Raw genomic sequence first — 27418 nt, forward strand, 5'->3', positions numbered from 1 at the left:
AAGCAACTAAAGGGGACTCTCTTTTCTGGCCTGAGAGGTGGGTAGTATAGTGGGGACTCCTTCAGTTTAATCCCCGTCCGGTAGGTTTTAAGGGGGATTCAAAATGAGCAAGCCCACTGCCCCCTTGCACACACTCCTCACCCCTCTGAACCACAACCACAAATCTCTTTCTTATTCAAGAAAGAAGAAAAAAAAAATACGGCATCCTAGTTAAAAGAAGTATTCAATACTTCTTAGGTAATGATGAGACTAGAAAAACCTGTAGAAAAGATGTCGACTTTGTGATGCTTGCATTCTTTTTCCTGTAAGTGATTTGTAACTTGCTTTTCGATAAGCTGTAATGAGATTAAACATCCTTCCTGTTCTCAGTGAAGTGTCTCCAGCTAATGACTGTCTACAGAGAGATGACTGATGTGACTGGGATAAGCCCGGCCCTGTGTATCTTTCACAACTCTTTCATTTTGCACCCGATGATCCTTGCCCAGCCATACAATGATTCTCAAGCTGATACCCTGGCTTTCTGTTATCTTCCTCTCAACCCTGTCTTGATTATCTTCATCCAAGTTCAACAGAATTTGGTTTTGTGAGTTGCATGAACCTGAGGCTGTGCCCCAAATCGGTAAACTTTTTTCCTGATTCTGAGCTCACATGGACGGCTATCAGTCATCAAATGCTGCACAATGAAAATGAAGGAGAAATGCTATTCTGTATTTTCATAAGTCCCAGGAGAGTCTCTTTATAATGTTGGTGATCATAGATGGAATGTCTGTTAAGCGACAGTTGATAGCAAGACCTCTGTCAGGGTCTCTCGCTAGCAGCACTATTGGTCTCTTGGGCTGGATAACCCTTTGTTGAAGGGGGCTTTCCTGTGCATTTTGGGGTGCTTAGCAGCATCCCTGACTGTCACCTGTTTGAATGTAATGCACCCCCAAGTTGTGTCTCCAATGCTAAATATCCCCTCAGGGCAAAGTCACCTTTTGTTAAGGACCATTATCCAAATCCAGGACCGAAACCACTATCCCCTATCAGGACCACTGCCTTCCTTTTTCATTCTGCTCCTTCAGAAGTCTTACTGAACATTCATTTGGTTGTTTGCTTCATTCATTTATCAGACAGTCTTTAAATGTTTACTTACGCTAGCTTCTCAGCAAGGTACTGGGAATATAAAAATTGACTAGGCATCTACTTCTTCCTCATTTTTGAATCAGCTTTGAATGGATTGTGGTTTTTACCATTTTGATTTTTATGATTATCTTGAAAGTTCCCTTTTCTGAGTATTGCTCCCAGCCTGTGTCTCTGACAGGCACTTGAGCAATTAGGACCTCTTTAATGAGCAATGTTGTGTTTCTATTTCTGTAGCCTGTTTGTTTGAAAAAAGTCCCTTGCAGCGTGGGTCAGTATCCTTGGCTTTTGACACAGCTATTAACCTTGTAAAATGATAATACGCTATTAATCTATCAATTTCATCCATGAATGCTTCAACTCTTTCAGACAGGGCCTCTTGCTTGTCATTCCAGATATCCTATTTTCTTATACTGTGGTTTCTTTCCTTCTCTTGAACTGGCCACCTGAGGCTTCATTTCATGTGTGGTCCTTTTAAGTTTTATTTAAGCGAACTTCTGTTTGGGAACCAAGAGCAAGCCCAGCTGAAAGACACCACTGGACTGCTTTCAGGTGAAATTTGTTGGCTTGTGTCCTTTAGGAAACTGTGATATAGAAATTGCTCATGGGAAATCAAATTACAGCAGTTATATTTCAAAGAGGAGGGGCAGGGGGATGCATTTCAGGGAGGAGTTTACAGATGGCTTCAACAAGATTGGTAATTTTAATTTTTTTAAGTTGTCTGGTTCATTATATTATTTTCAAGTATATTTTTGTATACCTGAAATATTTTCTAATAGGCTTTAAAGGAAAAATAAGCAGCTGAAAGTGGTTTTTTTTTTTCTTCCTGTCCTCGACTCTTTTAAACTACATATTCAGGAAATTAGGTCTCCACTTGCTGAACTACCCATGTTCCTGCCGGGGAAGAGCGGGTACGTGCAGTTATTTAAGATTTATAGCCTCTTAAATCAGGTAAGAGGCACTGCTTTTATGCCACGTGGTTTCGAAAAATAGACTTTTTGCAGGGTGACCAGGTTCGTCTGTAAAATGGGTAAAACCTGTTAGGAATTAAATTTCCCCTAAGGATGCAGGCGCTGGGCGCTGGGGAGCCCACGGCGTTGCGCACACTAAAGGCAGACTTGAATCGGAGGAGGCGGAGAGGAGGGAGGCGACGGTGTGCGGGGAGGAGCCACAAGCCTTCTTCTACACACCCAAATGACCGGACTCATCACAGCACGAAACTTCTCAAGGTAACGCCCACTCCCACCGCCTGGAGCCCGGGGAAGGCTGGCTGCTTCCTCATTTCTGTTACTGGAAGTTCTGAGAGATGGGAAGCAAGACGCGAGCGGCATGTGCGCCTCGCTGAGCGGCGGTGAGCTTGAATTTCAAACCCGGTTCTTTTCACCCGCAAATTTCTTTGTGTTGGGAGGTGTGGGCCAGCAGCCCTGGGGAGGCGAGAGGCCGGACGGGAGCCCGGCCTCCGCAGCTGCCGCGCGGGGACCTGTGCGCCCGGGATCGGCGGGGCGCGTCTCCGCGCTGCGCTGGGGCTGCCCGGGGACACCACTCAAGTGGGTTCTGCTTCCTGGGGAAAGGGGTTCGGGGTTTTGAAAGCGCTTCATCCCCCACCCCCTTCCGCGCGCGCCCTTTCTGTAACCAAGGATCTCGCTGAATCTGGGTTCTGGAAGGAGACTGGGGAATCCTGTTATCCACCAAAGATGCGCCGTGTCTCAGGCTGCCCTGCCGCGCGCTCAGTGGCCACGTCTTTGAAAATGAACCCCGTGAAAGTCTCGGGATTTTAAGGGACAAAAACTTCCGAAGGAATATTCCGAAGCTGTGGTGCTAACAGGCTCCTGGGTGGGAATTCTGGAGTGAAGCCTGGGAAGTCTACGTTTCTCATTAATTCTGTCTGATTGAGTGAGTACAGTTCCAGGGTTTCTGGCTATTGAGGTGTTATTTATTTATGTGGAACTTTTTTTCTTGAAAAATGTTAGTTTTCTGTGGCAGTTGGCTTGTCTTTAGATTGATTGCCCAAGTCGATTTCTGGTGGGGTGGGGAGAGGAAGTTTGGGTGGAGGGTGGCACAGAGGTTGGGTTGATTGCAAGAGACACTTGTCTCAGCAGAGGATAAACTTGGACAAATGCGGGCATTCTTTAGGTTTTATTTTGAGCCCCTCAAAGAGCTTTCTTTTGACATGTGCAGTGTGTCCTCACTGCAGGGTCCTTAGGTGGAGGCCTGGGGGCTAACTGTTATCTGTGTCATCTATTTCCTATCTGATCAACAGGTTAGTGCAGACCAGTGGGAGGGGTGTGTGTGTGTTGTAAGCTGATCTTTTGTAAGAATTTTTAGAGAATTGTCCTACTCTCTGAGCCAGAAGCAAAGGCAAATGAATGTGTGGGTCTTATATTTGTAGAAAACCGAGTTTTATTTTGTAAGGGCTTCTCCAAGTTCTGGGGTGGGTGTGACTGGCCGATGTTAGTGGCCGATTCTGTCGTTCTTCTAAAGCCAGAATGGACCAGCCTGACTTCCCCAGCCCACCTTCCATCTGAACTTCGGGGCTTGGGGGACAGGATGCTGTTCCCACAGTCTTAGCCTTCTACCTTGCTCGAAGTTTATGATACAGAAGTAGAATGAAATTACTTTTAAACCAATCTAGACACATGCTGGGCTTCCTAGGTGGCTCCGTGGTAAAGAACCTGCCTGCTAATGTAGGAGACCTGGGGTTCAATCTCTGGGTGGAGAAGATTCCCCTGGAGGAGGACATGGCAACCCACTCCAGTATTCTTGCCTGGAGAATCCCAGGGACAGAGGAGCCTGGCTGCAGAGGGCTACAGTCCATGGAGTCGCAGAGAGTCAGTCGTGACTTAGCTGCTGAACATGAGCACCCACACGTGCCAGGGAGAAGCAACAGGAGGCATGGTCTGGGCTGCGGGAGCCCCGCGTCCCAGCTTGTTGTGGGCTCCAGAAAGAGCATGCACGTGGGGATGAACTTGATGCTGATTCCTCCTACCCCGCCAAGGAGCCTTCAGTGACTTACTCAACAGGAAAGACAACCAGACTCGATCTCGTGATGGTGCTGCTAAAACTGACTAATAGACCCTGGTTTATGGAGTTTATGGAACAGTCATCCTCAGCTAGGGAAGGGGGAATATGTTATTCAGAAAGGTTTCTAGACACTGTCACATGGGACTGCCTGGGGACAGCATCGTGAAGCTGTTTGAAACCTGTGTTAATTATGCTATATGACCTTGCAGGTGTTTATCTGTATCGTTGTTTTCTTGTGGTCTCTGTACCTCGCTCATAAGTAACCTGGATGGGCTCTGGATATTTGAGTTTTATCTTATTTATTTATTTGTTTATATTGTTTGGCTGCGCTGCAGGGCGTGTGGGATCTCAGTTATATGACCAGGGATTGAACCTGCCCCTCTTTCATTGGTATTGTGGAGTCTTAACCCTTGGACCACCAAGAAAGTCCTTGGATTTTATTTTTTTATTATTGCAAGTTCAGTTTATTCTGTAGAAGTAAGGCTATTAAGATAATCTTGTTTTCAGTAATTAGTTTTGTTTTCTTTTTAATAGGGATTAATAGGGATTTTCCCATTTCATGTTAAACTTATTGATATAAAGTTACACATACTATCCTTTCATAATATTTTTCAAGAGTATAGCATCTGTAGAAGCATTTCCTGTTTCATTTCTGGAATTGGTTATTTGTGCCTTTTTTCTTTTTGATCAACCTTGCTAATGTATTATCAGTTTTATTCATTTTTGAAAGACCTAACTTTGGTTTTGTTTATATATTATTTTGTTTATATTTTAAATGAAGTATAAACAAACACAACTTCTTGTAAGTTTACATGCATTTAAAAAATTGTGCCCTGTGGAACTCTGTCAAAAAAGATTTCAAGAGCCTTTGAAACTAAATAACTAAGTCTCCTAGTTGTATGGAGGAAGATACTGTGTATTTATGTCTCTGAGTATCATACCTGTTGGAGCAAATTGTTGTAACGGGGGTTTTGCATATTCACTGGGACACACCCTGTGAAATTGTTTTGGAAATACCTTACTAGAATTCACCCAAGACTTACTGATAATTTAAAGTGAATTGAAGGTGATTTCAACCCACTTAACAATACAAGTTTACTTTGTACTGAGACAGAGCAAATTTGTTGTAATAACTGAGGAAAAGAGTTTCAGTTTGGTTCATATTTAATGCATGAGCCTTGGCATTTTAGAGTTTCCTCAGAAAATCTTTCTGAGTATGTGGTGGTGGTGTAAGAACAATGACTTTGGAGTCAGAAAGAGCTGGGTTTGAATTCCTGCTCTCGGGTGTAGCTGTGTGGCCCGGGGAAGGTTGCCTAACCTCTCTGAGCCTGTGGGTCCCCTACTGTGAGACAGGTAATGGAAACTATTCTGGGGGGCCTTAGTGAGCTTTCTCTGAGTTTTCATGTCAGGTGCCTACCTCGTGGTTTGGCACAAGTAGATAGTAAACTGTAGTCCATGGAGTTCTTTCCTCCGCTGCGCTCGTCCAAGGTCACAGCTCTCTCATTGCCTCCCTCCAGAAATGTGGAAGGGCACTGCAGCAGCATGAAAAAAATCTGCTTCTAGCATTTTTTTTTTTTAATTCCGGGCAAGTGGAATTACCAGGGTCCCTTTCCATATTTTCAAATTATCCCAGTGAATTGATGGTAAACTGACTGTACATTTCCCCCCCTCCACTTTTTTTTTTAATGAAAAAATTTTTTTTTTAATTGTGGAAAAAGTGGCATAGCCTAAAACATACTATTTTAATATGGTGGGAGATGGTTGGGGCTGATGAACATTACATTGATTTTGTATTTCCACCACATTTCCTGATATTAATACTATAAGATGGCACTAGTGGTAAAGAACCCTCCTGCCAGTGCAGGAGACGGAAGAGACTCTGGTTCTATTGTTAGGTCAGGAAGATTCCGTGGAGGAGGACATGGCAACTCACTCCAGTATTGTTCCCTGGAGAATCCCACGGATAAGGGAACCTGGCAAGCTATAATCCCTAAGGGTCGCAGAGAGTCAGACACAACTGAAGCAACTTAGCATGTGCGTGTGCGCACACACACACACACACGCATACACACACACGCATACACACGCGCACACACACACACCCGCGTGCGTACTGTTCAGAGGCAGTAAGTACACATGCATTGTTGTGCAACTCTTACCATCGACAGCTTCCTGGGGTTATTGTATATTTTCTTTCAGTTCATTTCACCCCCTTGAGAGTCTCACTGCTCTCTTCTAATTCCCTCCCTTTCTTTCTTTCTTTTTTTTGGGCTGTCTTCAGGGTCCACATCGGGGCTTCCCTGGTGGCTCAGATGGTAAAGAATCTGCCTGCAGTGCAGGAGACCTGGGTTTGATCCTTGGGTCGGGAAGATCCTCTGGAGAAGGAAATGGCAATGCACTCTAGTATTCTTGCCTGGAGAATCCCATGCACAGAGGAGCCTGGCGGGCTACAGTCCATGGGATCACAAAGAGTCGGACACGACTGAAGTGGCTGAGCCCACACAGGGTACAAAGCTCAAAACTTGGGATGTAAGGCAGTGGGGTTGCTCCTTTGAAGGCAAAGTTTGTTAACCTTAGTTACTACAGAATTTAGCTGGGAGATGCTTGGGGTTGATAGCCACGTTGATTTCGTATTTCCGCCGCATTTTCTGAGCGTCTTCTTCCCAGGCTTGGAGTTTGTTCATGCTTTGCGGGGAGATATGGATCGTTGAATGCTACTCCTGACCTCTTAACCAAGAAGGGAAATGAAGAGCAAAGGGTGGAGGAGGTTGGTTGGGTAATATTCCTGCACAAAGGACTGTAGCATTATTGACGTCTCCAAACTCAAGTTGTTTGTTCTCCCTGGGGTTTCTCCTCTGAATAGATCCTGGGAGAATCTGTGGCATAATTAGTTAAGATTTATTTAGGCATTCAATGTTGCAGTGGGGGCTGAGCTGGGCATGGGGAAGGATTGTGAGCAGAGAAAGGCTTTATGGTGTGGTGCAGCATCATTTGCTATTCTGCCCAAGGAGCGAGTCTTGGTTTACATTTTGCGGAGTGAATTGGCCTTCGCCATGGGGTTATTTTCCAAGTCGGCAGATTGACTAACCAGCTGCCCTTGACCTGGCCTGTCTGCTATGACCCCGAGGGCTTAGTAATAGCACCGGAGCTGCTGTTTGTTTTAGCTGGTGTTTTTATGAGAACGGAGAACAAGAGGGCCCATAGTCTTCCTAAGTGTTTTGCAGCTCTGCTTCCCTAGTTTATTTTGATTCCTTTGCTTGAAAACAAAGTATTAGCATACCATTCATTGGTGAAACTTGAGGGTGAGAGGTCATCACTTTTGGAAAGCTGTCTTTTTTAATGGTTCTGGATGGATTTGTAGGATCTTGAGCTAGGTCCTAGCGCCTCATGCGGTACCTTGGACTCGTTTCCTCTAGTGTTTGACAATTTGGGCTTTCATAAATTATGAGATTTTGGTGGGCAAGAATAACCATGGCCAGAGAGCTTTGTATGAAGCCACGGTGGTATGGGGGCCTGGTAAGCGAAGGTGGTGCTAGTGGTAAAGAATCCGGCTGCCAGTGCAGGAGACGTATGAAATGAAGGTTCAACCCCTGGGTTGGGAAGATCTGGGGGAGGGCATGGCAACCCACTCCAGTATTCTTGCCTGGAGAATCCCATGGACAGAGGGGCCTGGTGGGCTACAGTCCATAGTGTCGCACAGAGTTGGACACAACTGAAGCGACTTAGCATACACGCAAATGCTTCTTTGATTATTCAAATACAAATTGCTTGTTAGATTATGAATACTAAATACTGATTTATTGAGTACCTATAACATGGTGGTGGTGGTGGTTTCGTTTCCAAGTCATGTCTGACTCTTGCGACCCCATGGACTATAGCCTGCCAGGCTCCTCTGCCAATGGGATTCTTCAGGCAAGGATACTGGAGTGGGTTGCTATTTCCTTCTCGAGGGATCTTCCCAACCCAGAAATCGAACCCGAGTCTCCTGCATTGCAGGAAGATTCTTTACCGACTGAGCTATAGGGGAAGCCTGTCTACAGCATGTGAGGTACTTTTCCTAAGTTATCACAGTGAGGTTTCCGAGGAGGATCTCGTAACCTCTAGAGGAATATGAAAGGTGAGCACAAAACCTATTGCTTTCCTGTGTCTTTTCTTGTGGGTAGAACCACAGTGGACTGAGCCCCACCCCTCTAGACCTGAAGCCAGAAGCAGGAGGGCTGGTCCCATGGGGTGTGATGGCTCTGGGTTCTAGCCTCTCACCTAGGACATGAGCTGCCCCTGCGGATGGCACATTTGGAGATCTTGAGAAGCCTCTCTGTTTGGGATGGGGGTAAGTAGAGTGTTTGCAGAAGGCTGGGACATGAGGAGGCAAGCTTTTAAAGTCCTTCTTGTCTTAGGATCCGTCGAAATCCTCCTATTCAGGACGAAAGAAGTTTCATTATCTGTGACTGTTTTGATGAGAAGAGGGGTTCTGATTCTACCTGCTCAGAAACTGAGACTTCAAAATGGATTTCCTGGGAACTTTCTGATGCTTGAAAGTGAAAGGGTTAATCACTCAGTCGTGTCCTACCCTTGGCAACTCAAGGACCCCTGGAATGTAGCTCGCCAGGGCCCTCTGTCCACGGGATTCTTCAGGCAAGAATCCTGGAGTGGTTTGCCATTCCCTTCTCCAAGGGATCTTCCTGACCCAGGGGTTGAACCTGGGTCTCCTGCACTGCAGGCAGATTCTTTACTGTCTGGGTCACTTAGGGGCCCTTTCTTCTTGGGTCATCCACATGGACAGGCCAGTCTTTCAGGCTTGATGAGGAGGTGGGGGGGCACCCCAAGTCAGGGCCACTGTGAGCCGGGTCGGTCTGCCCTTTGGGAGCCTCCATACATATGCACTGATTCCTTTCACCTTGAGTCGTGAGGAAGACGGTTCCCACTGATTTTCAGATTACATCATTTTAGAGACTTTCTGGGTTAACCTTCCTACCTTTGTTTTCCTGACTTTTTCTTTGCCTGCCCTCGTGACACCAGAAAAGAGGAAGAAAGAATTGATTTGGAGATCGGTGGGGAAAGCTTGGTAGCAGATGGGCTTTTTCTGGGACTGTCGTATGTGAGATCAGGTTCCTTGGAACAGGGAGGTTGAATCTTCTCCTGAATTGGGAAGTAGGTTTGGTTGCAGTGGGGTGCTTCATGTGGCCTTCACTGCTGTGCCCAGATGGGGTCCCATCATCGCTTGAGAGGCAAGGGCCTTCCTGCTGGAAGGATCCAGGGGGAAAAGTGTCTGGTTTACAGGCACTTGGAGAAAAGAAATATGCGGAGCAGACAGCTTTCCTGCCTCCCGTGTGTGGCGTGAGACTCTTCTAGGAAGTCCAGCAAAAGGGAACTCATGGCTCTAAAGTTCCTCTGCTGTGTGGGGACAGTGTCCTCTGCCCTGAGCAACATCTCCCACTTAACGTCTCTGGGCGAGGATGATTTAGACCAAAAGGGGCTTTCTAACTATACACGTATAGTTATTCTTTCCACGCTTGCCTTCCTCCAGGGACTTCCCTGGCGGTCCAGGGGTTAAGACTCCATGCTTCCATGGCAGGGGCTTGGGTTCGATCCCGGGTTGGGGAACATAAGAAACAGCAAGCAGACCAGCTTGCTTTCCTCCCATCAGTGTGGCCGCTCAAGCCTGGCTAGCAGGTGATGTAATGCTCTACTGTTTAACAGTGATCAGATTTGGGTCCTATGCCAGTTGATCCAGGATCTGAACAAATAAGGGATCTCCAGCTTGATGGAGAGGTTGAATCACCAATGCTTCCTGAGGCATGAGCCCTGCAATTAAAAAAAATTTTCTTTTTTTTCACTGTAATAAGAACACAGCACGCAATCTACCCTCTGATCAGATTTTTAAGTGTACAGCACAGTATTAGCAGTAGGTGTGGTATTTTACAGTGAGTCTCTAGAACTTGCTCATCTGGCATACCTGAAATTTAATACCCGTGGATTTGCACCTCCTCATCCCCCCTCCCTCCAGCCCCTGGCAACCCCCATTCTAGCCTTTGCTTTCATGATGAGTTTCACTATTTTAGATAGCCTCATGTAAGTGGAAGCATGCAGCATCTGTCTTTCTGGGACTGGCTTGTCTCACGTAGCACAGTGTTCTTAGGGGTCATCCATGCTGTTGCATATGAGGATTGCCTTCTTTTTTAAGGCTGAGTGATATTTGTGTGTGTGGTGTATACTGCCTTCCCCACCCCTTCCTCCATTGTTGGACCTTTGGGTGGCGTCCCCATCTTGGCTAGTGTGAGTAATGCTGCAGTGAACATAGGACGGCTCCTGTCTCTCTGAGATCCTGCTCCCGTTTATTTTGGGTAAACACCCAGATGCGCGATTGCTGGATCCTCTGGTCGTTCTGTCTCTTCTTTTGTAATGGCTACACGCTTTTGCCTCCTGATCCCTGCAGTTTACTTCCCACCAGCATCTCAGGCTCTCCTCTGCAGGTCTTGCTATGACCTGTTCTTCCTGTCCTACCTGTTCTCCTGGCCACACCTGAATCCAGACTGGCAGCCTTCGCACAGGGCAGCCTACAGACCTCTTGGTCTCTTTTGAATCCCATTGCATTGTCATAGTTGGGTTGCTGGCTTTTTATTAAGGGGTAAAATAATATAAACAACAATAATAAAAACCACATCGAACCCCCTGTAGCACATGCTGTTTGTGCTCTGTCCCGTCTGTTTGGATCCACGTTGTTTTTTGCACATATCAGCTTCCCCCACATGCTTTCACCCCACAAGCCAGCAGTCCCTTCTCTTTGTTGGCGAGCCGGCCTCGAGGCTCAATTCCCCTTTGACCATGGAGGCCTTGTCCCTTGAGGCCATCCTTAGCCAGAGCCAGGTGTGGGTATTTCAGGCATACTCTTGAGGTTTTCCCTGTCCTGTCTCCAGAGAGCTCTGGAGGCCTCTTTCTTCCACTCCCCAACTGGTTTTCTGTGAAACTGCTTCCACTAAGTAACTTAAGCGTGAGTTCTCATCTCTGGGTTAAGGAACTTGTTCCAAGCGACAGCGTTAGGAAATGGAGGAGTGAGGATTTGAACCGCAGTTGCCTGATTCCCTGAAGGCTCCCGTGTGTCTCTCCAAGGTAGGGCTGGTCGTCCTCTTCTGTATATTTGCCTCATCGTGGGTTATAGTGACTGCCACAGCTGCTGCTAAGTCACTTCAGTCGTGTCCGATTCTGTGCGACCCCATAGACGGCAGCCCACCAGGCTCCCCTGTCCCTGGGATTCTCCAGGCAAGAATACTGGAGTGAGTTGCCATTGCCTTCCCCAATGCAGGAAAGTGAAAAGTGGAAGTGAAGTCGCTCAGTTGTGTCCGACTCTTCGCAACCCCATGGAATGTAGCCCACCAGGCTCCACCATCCATGGGATTTTCCAGGCAAGAGTACTGGAGTGGGGTGCCATTGCCTTCTCCAGACTGCCACAGACTGTTGTGTAAATCCTTGTTTGATGAGTGGCTAATCGGCCCAGCTGACCTCTGAGCAGCCTTACCGAGTCCTGCCTCCGGGCACGTGTCTGTTCCGTCTCCCCCTCCAGTGACCTTCCCCCCAGCTGTCTTTTGGAATCAGTGTCAGCCCACCTCCTCCTTGCTGCCTTTCCGGTCTCTTCCAGCCCCGAGTCATTTTCCCCCCTTCAGAGCCCCATATTACTAGTCAGATGTTGCCTCTTTAATCTTTTTTTCCTCCCAACTCAACTGTAAATCCCTGAGTGTTGCGATGGTGCCTGGAAGCACAGAGTAAGCGTTTGGTGATCTGATTCTTTCGGGATGCATTGTAACCTGGCCCATGCTGTCAGAGAGATGCCACGGTTGTTTCCCGGTTCTATGAATGAAGGGAAGTCGAGGTCAATGATCAGACTTGAAAAAAATAAGATGAGTGAGGGGCAGATCTAAAACTCGTCAGCCCGCTTTTGGGTGAGTTAGTGTTGCATTTTCTCGCTGCAGCTGTTGAAGCTGAATCACAGGGTGGATGGATCATCTCTTGGCTTCAAGCACGGTGGTTAGCCGTCTTCCCCCCCTGGGGGAATGGAAGCAGATTTATGTGATGAATAATGCGGTCTCTCTTCCAATTCTTGGGATGTGGTTTGACAGACTTCATGAAAATGGTAGGTGAAAGCGCACATTTGAAAGATAATAATGACGTGCTTCAGCAGAGTCTGTGTGCTGAGTTCGAGCTGGTGGTCAGCCCCACTGTTCACGGTGACCCCTCCTCTTTGGCAAAGAGACTCAGACATGCTTTGCCTCCTGGGTGTGTCTCACCTCAAGGTCCCGGAGAGAGGGCGGGGCTGGAACTGAAGATGCTGCAGAGAAGGGTCCACATACATTGACCACGTGCTGTGTGCCTTGCTTTCTGCTCGTTGCTCTCAACACAGACTGTGATCAAACCTCAGCACCTCCTCGGAAGTGGCATCCTGACCAAGTCCTGCTGATGGCACCCACGTGACTTCACCAAACTCACCCTGGCATGGTGACCCTGGACTTGAACTGTGCTTTATCTGGCTTTTACATCCATGGCCGCTTCCGTGCATCTTGACCTGCCATTCTCGATAAAAGCAGAGGCGTTTAGATGAGGATTCTAGAATTCTGAAACTCCCGGGTTCGTGTCTGATCTCTTCATTTCTGCCTTAGCCAATTCCCCTTAGCACCTCACCGTTCATGAGTCTGGTAACGACAGCACGGTGTGAGATACCATACTGAAGTGGAACTTTTTGGCAGGATGCGTAATATTTGAAAAATATCACAAAATTACTGCAAAATTAGGGAGCCGATTTTATTTTTAGCTGCCTGCCCACAGGTGAGACATATCCAGCTCATTTCTTGCATACCATCAGGAAAGAAAGTCAAACATTGCATACTGATTCATGTTGCTGTGTGGCAGAAACCAGCACAGTATTGTAAAGCAATTATCTGCCAATTAAAAAAAAAAAGGCAACCATTAAGAAGGTAGTTGCAGCCATCTTTTTAGGAAGAACAAGCCTCTGCAGCCAGACGGAGGGCCTTCTCCCCACTGTCCTGTTGGGGAGCTCACATGGCCTGGGGTGTCCTGCCATGGGTTTGTTGGAGCCGGACGCCCTGGGCTCTGTGGTCGTCCTGTCCCTCTGCTGCCCACATTGCAGAAACATTGGCGTGGCAGGGGCAGATGGCCACTCCGGGGGCGCCTTTGATGTCACATTTGGTTGCCTTGGTAGGGGGTCTGGTTGGTTGCCACTAGTCTCCATGGGAGGAGAGGCGGGCTGGGAAGTACCCACTTCACAGTGGGTAAATAAAAGCTGAACTCCGGAAGCGCTGGGTGCCTGATCCACGTGCAGGCTGGCCCACAGCCGAGGCAGGTTTACCTGTGTGTTTAATTTGGGAAGAAACCAGTGAAGCACAGGATTTCCCCTCTGCTCCTAATTGATGCTCAGTGGAGTTCCGTTTTATTGTGAGAATGGGAATGGAGTGAGGTGGGAATGGGGTGCTGACAAGAGAGAGAGGATTGCAGCTAATTACTTTCAGAGCTAGAAACAAAGTTCATTCCAGAGACCTGGGTTATCTTTTGCTGGAGGTGCAGGTGAAAGTCTCTGAAATCCCAGGGGAGTCCAGATGGAGCAGTCGGGGCCCTGTTATCTGTGGGACTCTTTGCTGGTCAAACAGCATCAATCGGTGTGATGAGGACTGAAGGCTTTGATGGAAATGGGAAGTGTGGTAACAAAGATCCCCCCAGACAGGGAGGGCATGAGGCCGCAGAATCACGCCTGGAAGAAAAATCAAGGGTTGACAGATCTTCGTGGTTTTAGTTTTAGAAGGAAGACTGGAGGTAATTACAGTTGCCTGCATGAAAACCAAACATGGAGTTCAATCCGAGTGGAAAAGGCAAAAGCCACAAGGGTTGATTGAAAGCTTTTCCTATTCCAGCCTCTAGGTTATAACTGTGGTTATTTATTTTTCTAATGCATTTATACAATTCCCAACTTCCCTGTTGGCTCAGAGGGTAAAAGAATCTGTTTGTAATGCAGGAGACCTGGGTTTGATCCCTGGGTTGGGAGGATCTCTTGGAGAAGGAAATGGCCACCCACGCATCCCATGGACAGAGGAGCCTGGTGGGCTGCAGTCCATAGGGTCACAAGGAGGTGGGCTCAACTGAAGTGACTTGGCCCACATGCACATTAAGTATTTATTCTCTACCTGGCACAGTTTTATTTTTGGCCATGCCACGTTGCATCCGGATCTTAATTCCCCACCCAGGGATGAAACCAGTGCCCATGCCCTGGGAGTGTGGAGTCATAACTTGTGGACCACCAGCAACGTCACGTGTCTGGCTCTGTTTTAAATGCTTAGCATGGACTATTGCATTTAATCTGCCCAATAACCCAGGGAACTATAATCATCTGGATTTTGTGTGTGTGTTAGTTGTTCAGTCGTGTTCGAATCTTTTGTGACCTCACAGACTGTAGCCCGCCAGGCTCCTCTGTCCGTGGAATTCTCCAGGCAAGAATACTGGAGTGGGTTGCCATTTCCTTCTTCAGGGGATCTGCCTGACCCAGGGACTGAACCCGGGTCCTCCTGCATTGCAGGCAGATTCTTTACTATCTGAGCTACTAGGGAAGCCCAGCTTTACAGGTGAGGAAAATGAGACAGAGAGACAGAAAGGGACCCAGCTATGCCCAGCAAGTCCAGGTGGACGCGCGGGCAGCCTGCATGCCCACCTTCCCGAGCCTCTGTGCTTCTTCCCAATTCTGATTTTCCTGTGTTTCTGGACAGTCAGTACGTCTTCAGTGTTTCTTTCTAAGAGTCAGTGGCCAGAAGTCAACATGGTCATTTAGTTTCTGCTCCACTCTTTTCAGTATTTAGAGGAATCTAGTTTTGTGTCCATTTAGTCATGAGCAGATCTACCCTACTGATGTTTTAGGTCCTTTGGAGGGTGACGCTAATTATCGTGTAAATAGCGTGAATGTGAATGTGGGAGTTTCATTACTCAGTTCCTTGGTCATGGTTCGAAGGTTTTCTCTGGATAGTTCCAGTGTCAGTGTTGACATTGCTAAAGATGATCTCCTGCTAGGGTCTAGCAAGTTTTCTCTTTGGGCCCTTAAAAATGAATGGTCATTTTAATTTTTTAAAAAAATTAGGTGAGAGAGGTAAATAAGCTCAATCATTTGTATTTAAGCAAAATGATTATCATTATTATTTGCTAGTGTTTATTCAGTAAAATATGAAAAGAACACTGGGCTAGAAGTGAAGAGACCCAAATCTTCTTTACCTAAGCGCTCCCTATCTCTTGGACATTAGGCGAGCCAGTTGCTTGGGGCATCACATTATATCCTTGGGGGTCCTTGTGATGTACAGAAGTTTCTGTCTACATTGTTGTTCAACTGCTCAGTCGGCTCCAACTCTTTGCGACCCCATGGACTGCAGCATACCAGGCTTCCCTGTCCTTCACCATCTCCCAGAGCTTGCTCAAACTCATATCCATAGAGTTGGTGATGCGATCCAACCATCTCATCCTCTGTTAAAAAGTCCTCTTCTCCTGGCCTCAATCCTTCCCAGCATCAGGGTCTTTCCTAATGAGTCGGCTCTTTGCATCATGTGGCCAAAGTATTGGAGCTTCAGCATCAGTCCTTCCAAAGAATATTCAGGGTTGATTTCCTTTAGGATTGACTGGTTGGATCTCCTTGCAGTCCAAGGGACTCTCAAGAGTCTTCTTCAACACCACAGTTGAATAGCATCAGTTCTTCGGCACTCAGCCTTCTTTATGGTCCAACTCTCATATCCGTGCATGACTACTGGAAAAACCATAGCTTTGACTATACAGACCTATAATAGAGGTGTTATGTATCAAGGTTCAACTTTTAGCTTCATATTACTGCATTATTTATTTAGACATTTTTTTTTAGACTCAGATTCTACAGCTGGATTTTACGATTTTGGTGTTTAAAATATTGTGTTATCTTCTGGTTGTGTTTTCTTTTCTTTCTTTTCTCTCCAGGAGCAGGGGGTTTCATATAGAATGAAAATGGGAACTAAAGAAGAGATTGGATCTGGAAATAATTTTCAGCAGTGGAGAAATTAAATGGGAAAACCCACCATTTTGTTGCTAGATCAAGGGAACATGGGAGAGCTTGCCTCCTTTTTCCAAGTAATTGGATACATTGTACATGGATTATTTTTTCATTGGGACTTTATGGTTTAAAAGAAAGCAGAAAAAGCATATCTGAATGTTAAATATTTCTGTCTTTTCAAGAACACCTCAAGTTGGCATTTAAACTCAAACTGCCAGCTTCCTCTACTGCTGTAGATTGAAATCAGACTGAAATTCTTCACCTTGGTTCAGGTGACCCCTGCCTGTTTATCCACCTGGCCTCCTCTCTGGTTCTCTTTTTAAGTCATACGTGGTAGTGGGTGTGAAGGACCAAGAATACTTTTGAATGTGGTAAATGCAGGATGTGGGAAATTCGTCTGCAAAATGTCAGCCTTGAGTAGACATTTTGTAAACGTCTGCATTTACAAATGTAAGATGGAGGGCCTTCTGAAATGCCTTGTAGTTGCATTTGAATTTTTTAAAATTTTAAATTAAGTTAAATTTATTTAAATAAATTTTAAAATATTTATTTATTTGGCAGTGCCAAGTCTTAGTTGTGGCCTGTGGGATCTAGTTCCCTGACCCCCAGGGATTGAATCTTGGCCTGTTGCATTGGGACCATGGACTCTTAGCCACTGGACGACCAGGGAAGCCCTTCAGTTTGAGCTTTTACCTGGTGTGACGCAGTCCAGGATTTCAGTCCTGAGTAGTATGGTTGTGTGGGGTTTTCCATACTAGGGAGGCGTTTTGATTTTAGAAATTGCTGAGAATGAATTTTGACTTTAAAAATGGTTTCTTCTAGTGTTTCATGTCTTAAAACACGTTTGGGCACTTGGATATCATCTTTTCTCATGTTTCCCCTTCCACGTGCTGTGACTGGTGGGCCTTTGAGCCCTGAGGGGCCATGAGCCTGTGTGCAGTCTGTTCGGAGGTGGTGAGCTCCCCTTTTCTAAAGAGATGGATCTCTCTGACTTGAGATGTCTCCTTTCTCTAGTTTTTGTTTGATAGTCCGTGCGTAGATTTGGACATGGTTGATTGAGTGAATGCTCTTGTAATTTCTTTCTGCATCTGTGGTCCAGGGACTTTCATGAGTCTTTTCTTCTCTTCCACATTTTGGCCACGCCACTCAGTGTGTGGGATCCTGGTTCCCCAATCAGGGATTGAACTCGTGTTCCCTACGTTGGAAGCGTGGAGTCTTAACCACCGGACTGCCAGGGAAGTCCCAAGGGACTTTTATGAGTCTTTGTCTTGAAATTTGTCACAATCTTGGTTGAATGCTTGGTTGAATGTTCAAAATGCATTTTCCAGTCAACAGTTCTTCTCAGCACCTGCTATGTGTCTTAGTGACAGGCTCATGGGATTCAGGCATGGATGGGTGTGGCGGGTATGGTAGATGCCCCAACAGAACTCAGGGGCTGGTGCTACCAGTTGCGGGAAATGGGCTAAGTGTAATGGAATTGATGACAAAATCCCACAGAGAAGCGTTATTAATAGGAACAAGAGAAAATATTTAAAACCTGTATGATGTTTCAGAGTTTATGATCCATTTGAAGTGCATGAAAAAACCATAGTGTTGGAATTGGATTCATGTGTGTATAAAACTAAAACCAGCCTTCTTTGACAAATTTAACTTCTCAGAAATATTCTTAGAAAGAGGGACTTCCTTAGAGAGTGTGAAGCCTATTTTGTCTTCAGCTCATGAAGGTTGTACTTTACATTTCTCTCCTCGTAAGATGCTATTAAAACCGTACAAGCATCCACAGAAAATCTCTGCGCGTGGATGTCTGTGGCAGCTTTATTCACAATTGCCAAAACTTGGAAGCCACCAAGATGGTGAATGGGTAAATAAATTCACCAAGTAGGTGAATGGGTAAATAAACCGTGGAATATCTAGACAATGGGATATTATTCAGGGCTAAAAACTATCTTTCAAGCCATGAAGGACATGGAGGAAGCTTACCGAGTGAAAGAAGCTAATCTAAACAAGTTCCATACTGTATGAGTCCAACTGTATAGCTTACTGAGAAAGGCAAAACCGTGGAGACAGTAAAAGGACTGTTGGTTGCTAGGAGCTTGGGGAAGGGAGGCATTGACGGATCGGTAAAGCATAGGATTTTAAGGGCAGTGAAGCTGTTCGGAATGATCATTTTAATGGTAATTACATGACAGTGTACATTTCACGTGGCTCAGTGGCAAAGAATCTGCCTGCCAAGCAGGAGACATGGGTTGCATCCCTGGTTCTGGAAAATCACCTGGAGAAGGAAATGGCAATCCACTCCAGTATTCTTGCCTGGGAAATCCCATGGAAAGAGGAGCCTGGCTGGCTGCAGTCCATGGGGTCACAAAAGAGTCAGATACGACTTAGCAACTAAATACCACCAACCTACTGCATGGGTGACTTTGTTCTGTTTTAATTTGGCTGTGTCACATGCCATGAGAGGTCTTAGTTCCTGGACCAGGGATTGAACCTGTGTCTCCCACAGCAGTTGTGCAAACTCCTAACCACGGGGCAGCCAGGGAATTCTGTGCACGGATAACTTTGGAGCAAAGGTGTTGAGGGGGTGAGAGTGAGATCTTTTATTAACGGGTGGGGAGTGATCCAGGTAGAGGGCCCAGGCCCCTGGGGCCTGGCTGGAGAGAGCAAGCAGGGAGTCTCAGGCAAGCAGGCTCTCAGTTAAGGCATGTGGGATCTAGTTCCCTGACCAGGGACCAAGCCTAGGCTTCCTGCATTGGGAGTTGGGAGTCATAACCACCAGACCCCCAGTGGTTGTCCCTGACGGAGGTTTTAAAAGGCTCCTTCTGCCTGCAGTGTTGAGGGTGAGTCAGGAGCCTTCTCTTCACCCTTGTGGCCAATAATCCTGAAGTCTGAACAGTGACGAGACTTTGTGATGGCCCACACAGTCCCCGATCCCACCGGTGCTGTGAGGTCTCTATTAATAAGTTTTTTTCTGCTTCTCTAGGTGCAGATATCTTTCTTTATAGTCGATGAGAAGAAGGATTTTCATTGTGCCAGGCTAGTTAGCTGATGAGTTCCATGATGAGTTCCAGAGTGCCCGAGAAATGTTTGAGGATCATTTAGGGTTCTCTGCAGTCTGATGTTTCATTTACCTTCAAAACAGAAAACTCCTTCTCCCTACTTTAGCTCTTGTTTGCTCTGAGAGCCCCTTTCTTGCCTGTAATCAGGTTCGACTCGCCTTTCCAGTTCACACACCCCTTTTTGGTTCCGTCTGATCATGTTTTGGGTCTTAAAAAGGTGAACCACTTGTCCTGTGTGTTACCTTCCTCTTCATGGCCCAGAACATTGGAGGATCTCTTTCAAAAATCCCACCCTAAATCTTTTTATATTGGGCCCTTGTTAGTACATTTCAAGTGGCATGTGGTGAACTTGTCCACAGTTAGTTTACTCATGTACTTTGAACAGAATGATAGTAACTTTCACATCTGGTCCCTTTTTCATTTAGGGACCTTAAAACCCCAAGCGCACCTTAGTTAAACCTCCCATCACTGGAAGGTGGGGAAGGGGCGGAGGGTGTGGCTTTAGTCACCTCTGCAGAGAACTTAGAGGGACAGCCTCTGGACCCCAAACAATCACAGTCATTTTGCATTTCATGAATACCTTTCCTCTAGTATCTTAAATCCTTGGCAAGTATTACCTGGTGGGCAGTGTATTGTCATGCACTTCTCCAGGCTGGGGGCTGTGGGGAACTTGCCCTAGCTTTTCAGTACTATCATTTCAGAGGACTTTTATCCTAGTTCATGTGTCCTTATGGCCTATTATGGATTGTATGGAATCTCATAGTGTGGACTGAAGCATGGTAGAGTTGACTGATAAGGTTGTCTGCTTTTCTTTGCATCTTTTTGGTTTGGTATTCTAATAGATAGTGAGTTTCTTTATCAGTGCCCTGATAGCTCAGTTGGTAAAGAATCCGCTTGCAATGCAGGAGACCCTGGTTCAATTCCTGGGTTGGGAAGATCTGCTGGAGAAGGGATAGGCTACTGACTCCAGTATTCTTGGGCTTCCCTTATGGCTCAGCTGGTAAAGAATCCGCCTGCAGTGCGGGAGACCTGGGTTCGATCTCTGGGTTGGGAAGATCCGCTGGAGAAGGGAAAGGCTACCCACTCTGGGATTCTGGCCTGGGGAATTCCATGAAATGTATAGTCCATGGGGTCGCAAAGAGATACGACTGAGCGACTTTCACTTCACTTCACTTCCTTTTTCAGTGTCAGCTGCCTTCCAGCTGGGTAATGGGCAATTCTCATTTAGGAGCCTGGGACATTCCCCCTCACCTTTGCCTTCTTCCTCCGGAAAGTTTCCCAAGTGAATTGGGTCAGCAGAAAGGCAGTAGAGAGCCATGTCTTTCTCCAGAAAAAAAGCTGCTTCAGTTCATTCCTGATAAATGAGGACATTGGTTTAAATGATGGAACACAACAACAACAAAAAAACAAATGGGAGACTGTTACGGTCATGTCATCGATGGGTGGGGAGTTTAGCTGCTAACCTGCGGGAGGTTAGCAAAGATCTGGCTCTTGCCAAGATCAGGGTGTTCATGGGCACGGCCAGAGAGGGGGTCATTCCACGAGGGGACGCTGCATGGCAGGTGGAAAAGGCAAGCCTTGACAGCACCGTCAGATGCACAGAGATGGGCGTTGTTTTATTTTTATCTTTATTTTTTCGATTAAAAAAAATGGAAGTATAATTAGTTAACAATGTTGTATTCATTTCTGCTGTCATATGTGTGTGTGTGTGTTCTTTCCATGATGGGTTTTCACAGAATACTGGATACCGTTCTCCGTGCTATGCAGTAGGACCTTGTTGCTTACCCACTCTCTGTATAAAAGCTTACATCTGCTGACTTCAGCCTCCTCCCCTTGGCAACCACCAGTCTGTTCTCTGTGATTCTGTGTCCGTTTTGTGGATCGGTCCACTTGTGTCGTGTTTAGATTCCGTGTGTAAGTGATGATTGTGTGGCATTTGTCTCTCTGAGTTATCCCACTCGATGTGACAGTCCCTAGCGGCGTCCGCGCTGCTGCGCGTGGCGCTGTTTTGTTCTCTGCGGCCGAGCGGCACTCCGTTGTGTATTTGCACACATCTCTTTTAGTGCATCCGTCTGTCTGTGGCCTTTTAGGTTGTTTCTGTATCTTGGCTTTTATGTATGTGCTGCTGTGAGCACAGGCGCACATGTGTCTTTTTGGGTTAGAGTTTTGTCTGGATATATTGGTCCTTTTTATTTTAAAAAGAAACTTTAGCTCTATTTTTAAAGATTCCCAAATGTCAATATGCTGCTGCTGCTGCTGCTAAGTCGCTTCAGTCGTGTCTGACTCTGTGCGACCCCATAGATGGCAGCCCACCAGACTCCTCAGTCCCTGGGATTCTCCAGGCAAGAATACTGGAGTGGGTTGCCATTTCCTTCTCCAAAATGCAACTATAAAGTATATGTTATTGATTTTGTAATGTAATTTTGCCTTATTTGGCTTCCCTGATGGCTCAAGTGGTAAAGAATCTGCCTGTAATGTAGGAAACCTGGGTTCAATCCCTGGGTCAGGGACGATCCCCTGAAAAAGGGAATGGCTACCCATTCCGGTATTCTTGCCTTATTTAGAATTGCATGTGGAAATAAACAATATAATGGAAAAATATTGAGAAGTGTGGGTTCTTTGAATGTCCCCTCCATGTGATACCTCCAACCTGCTGATTCCTGGTTTCTTTCCATTTTTATGACCAAAAAGGTAGAAAGATCCATATTTCCATAGGTAAGAGATAAACGTTTGTGTTATTGTAGATGAAGGTCCTTTGGAGTAAATCCCAAAAGCACTTTAAAGAACACGTGTTTCCATGATTGTCTTTGAATCCTTTTGAACTGTCGGAAAGGCCTGTGTTCTTTCCTTTAGTTGCTGTAGTCTTGGTGTAGTCTTTGATTACTTTGGCGGAACAGTAACGGAAAGATCATCCATTCTTAATACGGGGTTTTGGGATTTCCTTGTGCTGTGGGGGCCCTAGTTGGTGTCCACGTTACTGGAATGTTTTTTAAATGCATACGTAATTTCAGCAGAGACATGACTTAAAAATCCACTTGATTGTTTAGAAGCCAAAATAAGCAAAAATCTTCGCCTTCAGTCTAAACGTCACACTTTCAAGTTGGGTCATTAATCTCTTTGCTCATGGCTATGTCAAGGGCCCTGTAGGTGGAATCCTAGAATTCTGAGGTAGCTATCTGAAAGAGAGAAAAAAAGGCTACACTGAGAATAAAAATCATAGTTCTACCATTTGCTAGCTTGTGACCTTGGATAAGTCACTTAAAATCTCTGTGCTTTGGAGTGTTTCATTTCATTGGGGGTAAGTACTTTCCTTCTAGAACTGTTAAGAGGAGTAGTAGGCTTCCCTCATAGCTCAGTTGGTAAAGAATCTGCCTGCAGTGCAGGAAACTTGGGTTCAATTCCTGGTTCGGGAAGATTTCCCTGGAGGGGGAAATGGCAGCCCACTCCAGTACTGTCGCCTGGACAATCCCTTGGACAGAGGAGCTTAGCAGGCTACAGTCCCTGGGATCACAGGAGTTGGACACAACTTAGCGACTAAACCACCACATTTCTCCAGTGTCTGAGTTACGGTTGTGCTCAGACGCTCAGCCATGTCCAACTCTTTGCCCCCTATGGACTGCAGAGCCCACCAGGCTCCTCTGTCTACGGGATTTCCCAGGCAGGAATACTGGAGTGGGTTGCCATTTCCTCCTCCGGGGGATCTTCCCAGCGATCAAATCCACATCTCCTGTGTCTCCTGCATTGGCAGGCGGATTCTTTACCGTCAGCGCCCCTGGGAAACCCCTGAGTTATAGTTGTGCCTACTCAATTCAGTCGTGTCCGACTCTTCTGCAACCCCATGGACTGTAGCCCGCCACGCTCCTGTGTCCATGGAATTCTCCAGGCAAGAATGCATCCCTCCTTCAGGGGATCTTCCTGACCCATGATCGAACCCGTGGTCTCCCTCACTGCAGGCAGATTCTTTACCGTCTGAGTTAGGTTGGTGGTGGCGGTTTAGTCACTAAGTTGTGTCCGACTCTTGCAACCCCCATGGACTGCAGGCTGCCAGGCTCCTCTGTCTCTGGGATTCTCTAGGCAAGAATACTTGAATGGTTTGCCATTTCCGTCTCCAGGGGATCTTCCCAACCCGGGGATCGAACCCGGGTCTCCTGCACTGCAGGCAGATTCTTTACCGACTGAGCTACAAGGGAAGCCCAGAGTTATGGTTGGTCCCTCCAAATTATCAATTTTATCGTTGTCATCATTTCTCTGTTCCTAGGCTGGAACCAAATGAGTAATGTTGGGGTTTTAAAAAGATTTCTGTTTTTCTCTCCTACTAAACCTGTGTCGGATTTAACCATTTCTAAGCCAGTTCCCTTGGTTTCCTGCCCGTGGAGCTTCATTAACTGCAGTGGGTGGATGTCATGAGGGGTGCAATTTCTGTGGGGTCCCTGTTTTGCGTCTCCTCTCGTGATGCGTCTGTAGCACTACCTTTCATGTCTTCTCTACGACTAGTCTCATGTTTCTTACTTTTGGCTGTGAGGGTCAGAAGTGCACCTCGTAATCTAACGTGAACTTTACTGGGAAACCCGAGTTTCCTGAAGAGAAATTTGGCTAACTGCTTCCTGGCTGAGGGGATCATTTGGGGGGACAGATGAGTCACCCTTTGCTCTTATTATCTGTGACTGCTCACCACCCTCATGGAAATAGGAGTAGTGGCATATGTGTTATTTGTAAGAAACTTAGGAATTTCATTTGGTTTAGGATGTGGCATTGAACATCGACTAGCTCAGCCGATGGTTCAATAGTAGAACCGAGTAGGGCATGGATATTCATCGGCCGTAGCTCCTGTTTGTGTGGCAGAGGAGCCGGGAAAGTCATTGCATGTGGATGAGAAAGGCAGTGACGGCCCTAGGAATGCATCTAGGAGAGGGCAGTGTCGAGGCAAAGAGTGTGGGTTTAGGACCCATACTGTCTGGGTGCGGAACCAGCTTCGTCACAGATGCCTGGAGTGACTGTGGGCAAACTCCTGTGATCTTGGTGCTTCAGTTTCTTCCCCTGAAAGATGGGGGATAATGGTACCCACCTCGTTCAGTTATTGTGAGTAGTCGATGGGTTAACATGTCAGGATTCAGCGGAGGGCCCAGCCCTGGGACAATTCCTGCAAATGTGAGCTAGGACCGTCTTCCATATCATGATGTGTTAATTGCTTAGTCGTGTCTGACTCTTTACGACCCCATGGACTGTAGCTTGCCAGGCTCCTCTGTCTCCAGGCAAGAATACTGGAGTGGTAGCCAGTTCCTTCTCCAGGGGATCTTCCCGACCCATAGATTGAACCCAGGTCTCCTCCACTGTAGGCAGATTCTTTAACTGACGGAGCCAGCAGGGAAGTCCGTATCACGGTAAGGTGGATGGGATACACAGAGCGTAAGTGATGGGCCCTGGTGGCAGAGGGGAAGAAGGGGCAAGGAAGACTTGAGAGAAGTTGAACTCTGAGCCAGGCTTTTGTTCTCTTTTCCTTGCACATTTATTACAGAAAAATAGTAATATATAGACAGTCAAACAGGGAACAATCAAAATCTACCCCTTGACCTGCTTTCAGAGGTACCCACGATTAACATGTAGCGTATTTCCTTTGAGACTTCTTTTTTCCTCTTCTGCTGAGTGGATTTTTTGAAGGATGTCAGGGAGGGTTAATGTTTTCCTACACTTAATTCCGTCAATTTGGTTACATCATTGTGTTATATAAGGAGCAATTTTTACTTGCTTTTAAAATTCTGTCATGAAATATTTAAAAGACACAGAAGAGCACAGAGAATAACGTGGAGAGGGCAGTGTCTAGATTGGGCTCGAGTCACGTGGGGAAGACTGGTCTCAGGAAGGGGGTGCAGGCCTGCTAACCTTACTGAGTGTTCCCTAGGCCTGTGCCTGCATTGGGCACTTCAGGCAGATGGTTTCCTGGGTGTTAGTTGCTGAGTCTTGTCCGACTCTTTGGGATCCCAGGGGCTGTAGCCCTCCAGACTCCTCTGTCCATGGGATTCTCCAGGCAAGAATACTGGAGTGGGTTGCCATTTCCTTCTCCAGGGGATCTTCCCGACCCAGGGATGGAACCCGTGTCTCTTGCATCTCCTGCAGCGGCAAGTGGATCCCTCACCACTAGTGGCCTCTCTTCCTCTATCCTACAGTAACCATCTGAGGTTAATTCCCACCACTCCCTCACCTTTGATTGTGTAACTAAGGAGGCTCTGAGAGGCTGAAGGATTTGCACAAACATAGCACATGGATCAGGGTAGAGCTGTAAGTGTTACGAGCTTGATACCACCTAACCTGAATGCTGTCTCCTCTTCCCAAAGGCCTCAGGAACCCCTGGCTCCACCATTCTCGGCTAAAACCACCCTTCTTTTATGTCTAGACTATTTCTTTTTTTTTCCCAAATTATGCTTGGACACATGAGATGAACAAAATTGAGCTGATTTTTTTTTTGTGTGCGTGTTTCTGTGGTAAAATAGATATAACAAAAGAGTTACTATTTAAAGTGAACAATTCAGCCAAGTTAAGTATATTTACCATGTTATATAACCTTTAACTGAAGGTTGCTCAGTTGTCTCCGACGCTTTCCGACCCCATGAACTGTACAGTCCATGGGATTCTCCAGGCCAGGATACTGGAGTGGGTAGCCTTTCCCTTCTCCAGGGGATCCTCCCAACCCAGGAATCAAACCCAGGTCTCCCACATTGCAGGCGGATTCTTTACCAGCTGAGCCACAAGGGAAGCCCAAGAACACTGGAGTGGTAGCCTATCCCTTCTCCAGCGGATCTTCCCTACCCAGGATTCAAACCGGGGTCTCCTGCATTGCAGGCGGATTCTTTACCAACTGAGCTATCAGGGAAAGCGCCACCTTTACCATCATCTTTTCCCAAAGCTTTTTCATCATCCCAAACAGAAACTCTGTACTTACTAAGCAATAATACCCCCACCCCCCAACTTCTATTTTACATTGTGTCTCTATAAATTTGCTTATTCCAGATAGTTAGTCATTCATTTAAGTGAAATATTTGTCCTTTTGTGACTGGTATATTTTACTTGGCATGACGTTTTAAAGGTTTGTTCCTGTTGTAGCATGCGTCAGAAATTCTTTTTTTTTTTTTTTTGCTGAGTAATATTTCAGCGTATATACATACTACAGTTTGTCCATTAATCTGCCAATGGACATTTATATTCCCACCCTTTGACTGTTGTGAATAGCCTTGCTTTGAGCATTGAATTGTACAACTCAATGACAACAACAAAAAACCGAATGATAAAAAAAGACAAAGAGACATTTCTCTGAAGAAGACTTACATGTGACCAATAAGCTCATGAAAAGATACTCAGCATCATTAGTCATTTGGGAAATGTATATCGAAACCACAGTGAGATCACTGCCCACCCACTAGAGTAGCTATAACTGGGGAGAGAAAAAAGGAAAATAGGATGAGTATATGGAGAAATCAGAACCATGTGAAAAAATTGGAACCTTGTACATTGCTCTTGAGAATACAAAATGGTGCACCTGCCGTGGAAAAATGTTTGCTGCTTCCTCAAATTGTTACGCATAAAATTATCATGACTCAGCCATTCCCCTCCTAGGTATGTGTCCCAAGAATTTGAAAAGCGGGACTCATACAAACACATACTTGTATACCAGCTGAGCTACCTTTGAATATGCATTGTTACTATTGTGTATCAATTAATCTTTCCTAAGGAGGATTTACTTATGTTGCCATCTGGGCATTTAGCATGTAAAAGAGCAGAAATTAGAACTCCAGAAAAAAAAATCCCACCCACATAATGCAAAGCCATGTTAGTTGAAACTGAAGCCCTAGAGACACAGAAAGTTTGGTTCAGCTGCAGAGGCCATCTTGTAACATCAAGACACAAAGGAAACATTTTGAGGGAGAATCCACGCTGAGTCAGATTTCTTCTGTCTAAAAACATTGTCAAGATAATGATAAAATAATGTCAAGAACATTCATCTACAGAATCTTTTTCTTTCCAGCCACAGAGCCCCAAAGATTTATTTCCCAAGTGTTAAATTTTTTTGAATGTTCCACAACGAAATTGATAGGTCTTGCTAATCGCAGTTGAGAACAGAAAATCTGCTTAGAACATTTGAGTTCATGGATATTTATTGCATATTCCA

The 27418-nt window shown here is 46.1% G+C and overlaps 1 protein-coding gene across 4 annotated transcripts in view; it reads left to right on the forward strand.

Annotated features, from left to right (window-relative positions):
- The window catches only part of TIAM1 (TIAM Rac1 associated GEF 1), a 451745-nt gene that overhangs the window by 217555 nt on the left and 206772 nt on the right, over nt 1-27418 (forward strand). Inside the window, exon 1 of one of the 4 annotated variants that reach the window (XM_043448792.1) lies at nt 2342-2473. The exons of the other annotated variants lie outside the window; for them this stretch is intronic. The gene's annotated coding sequence lies outside the window, so the exon portion shown is untranslated. Of the gene's footprint in view, nt 1-2341; nt 2474-27418 lie in introns of those variants that run through there. 4 annotated transcript variants of the gene reach the window in all.

Source organism: Cervus canadensis, chromosome 27, assembly GCF_019320065.1.
Source record: "Cervus canadensis isolate Bull #8, Minnesota chromosome 27, ASM1932006v1, whole genome shotgun sequence".
NCBI classification, from domain to species: domain Eukaryota; kingdom Metazoa; phylum Chordata; class Mammalia; order Artiodactyla; family Cervidae; genus Cervus; species Cervus canadensis.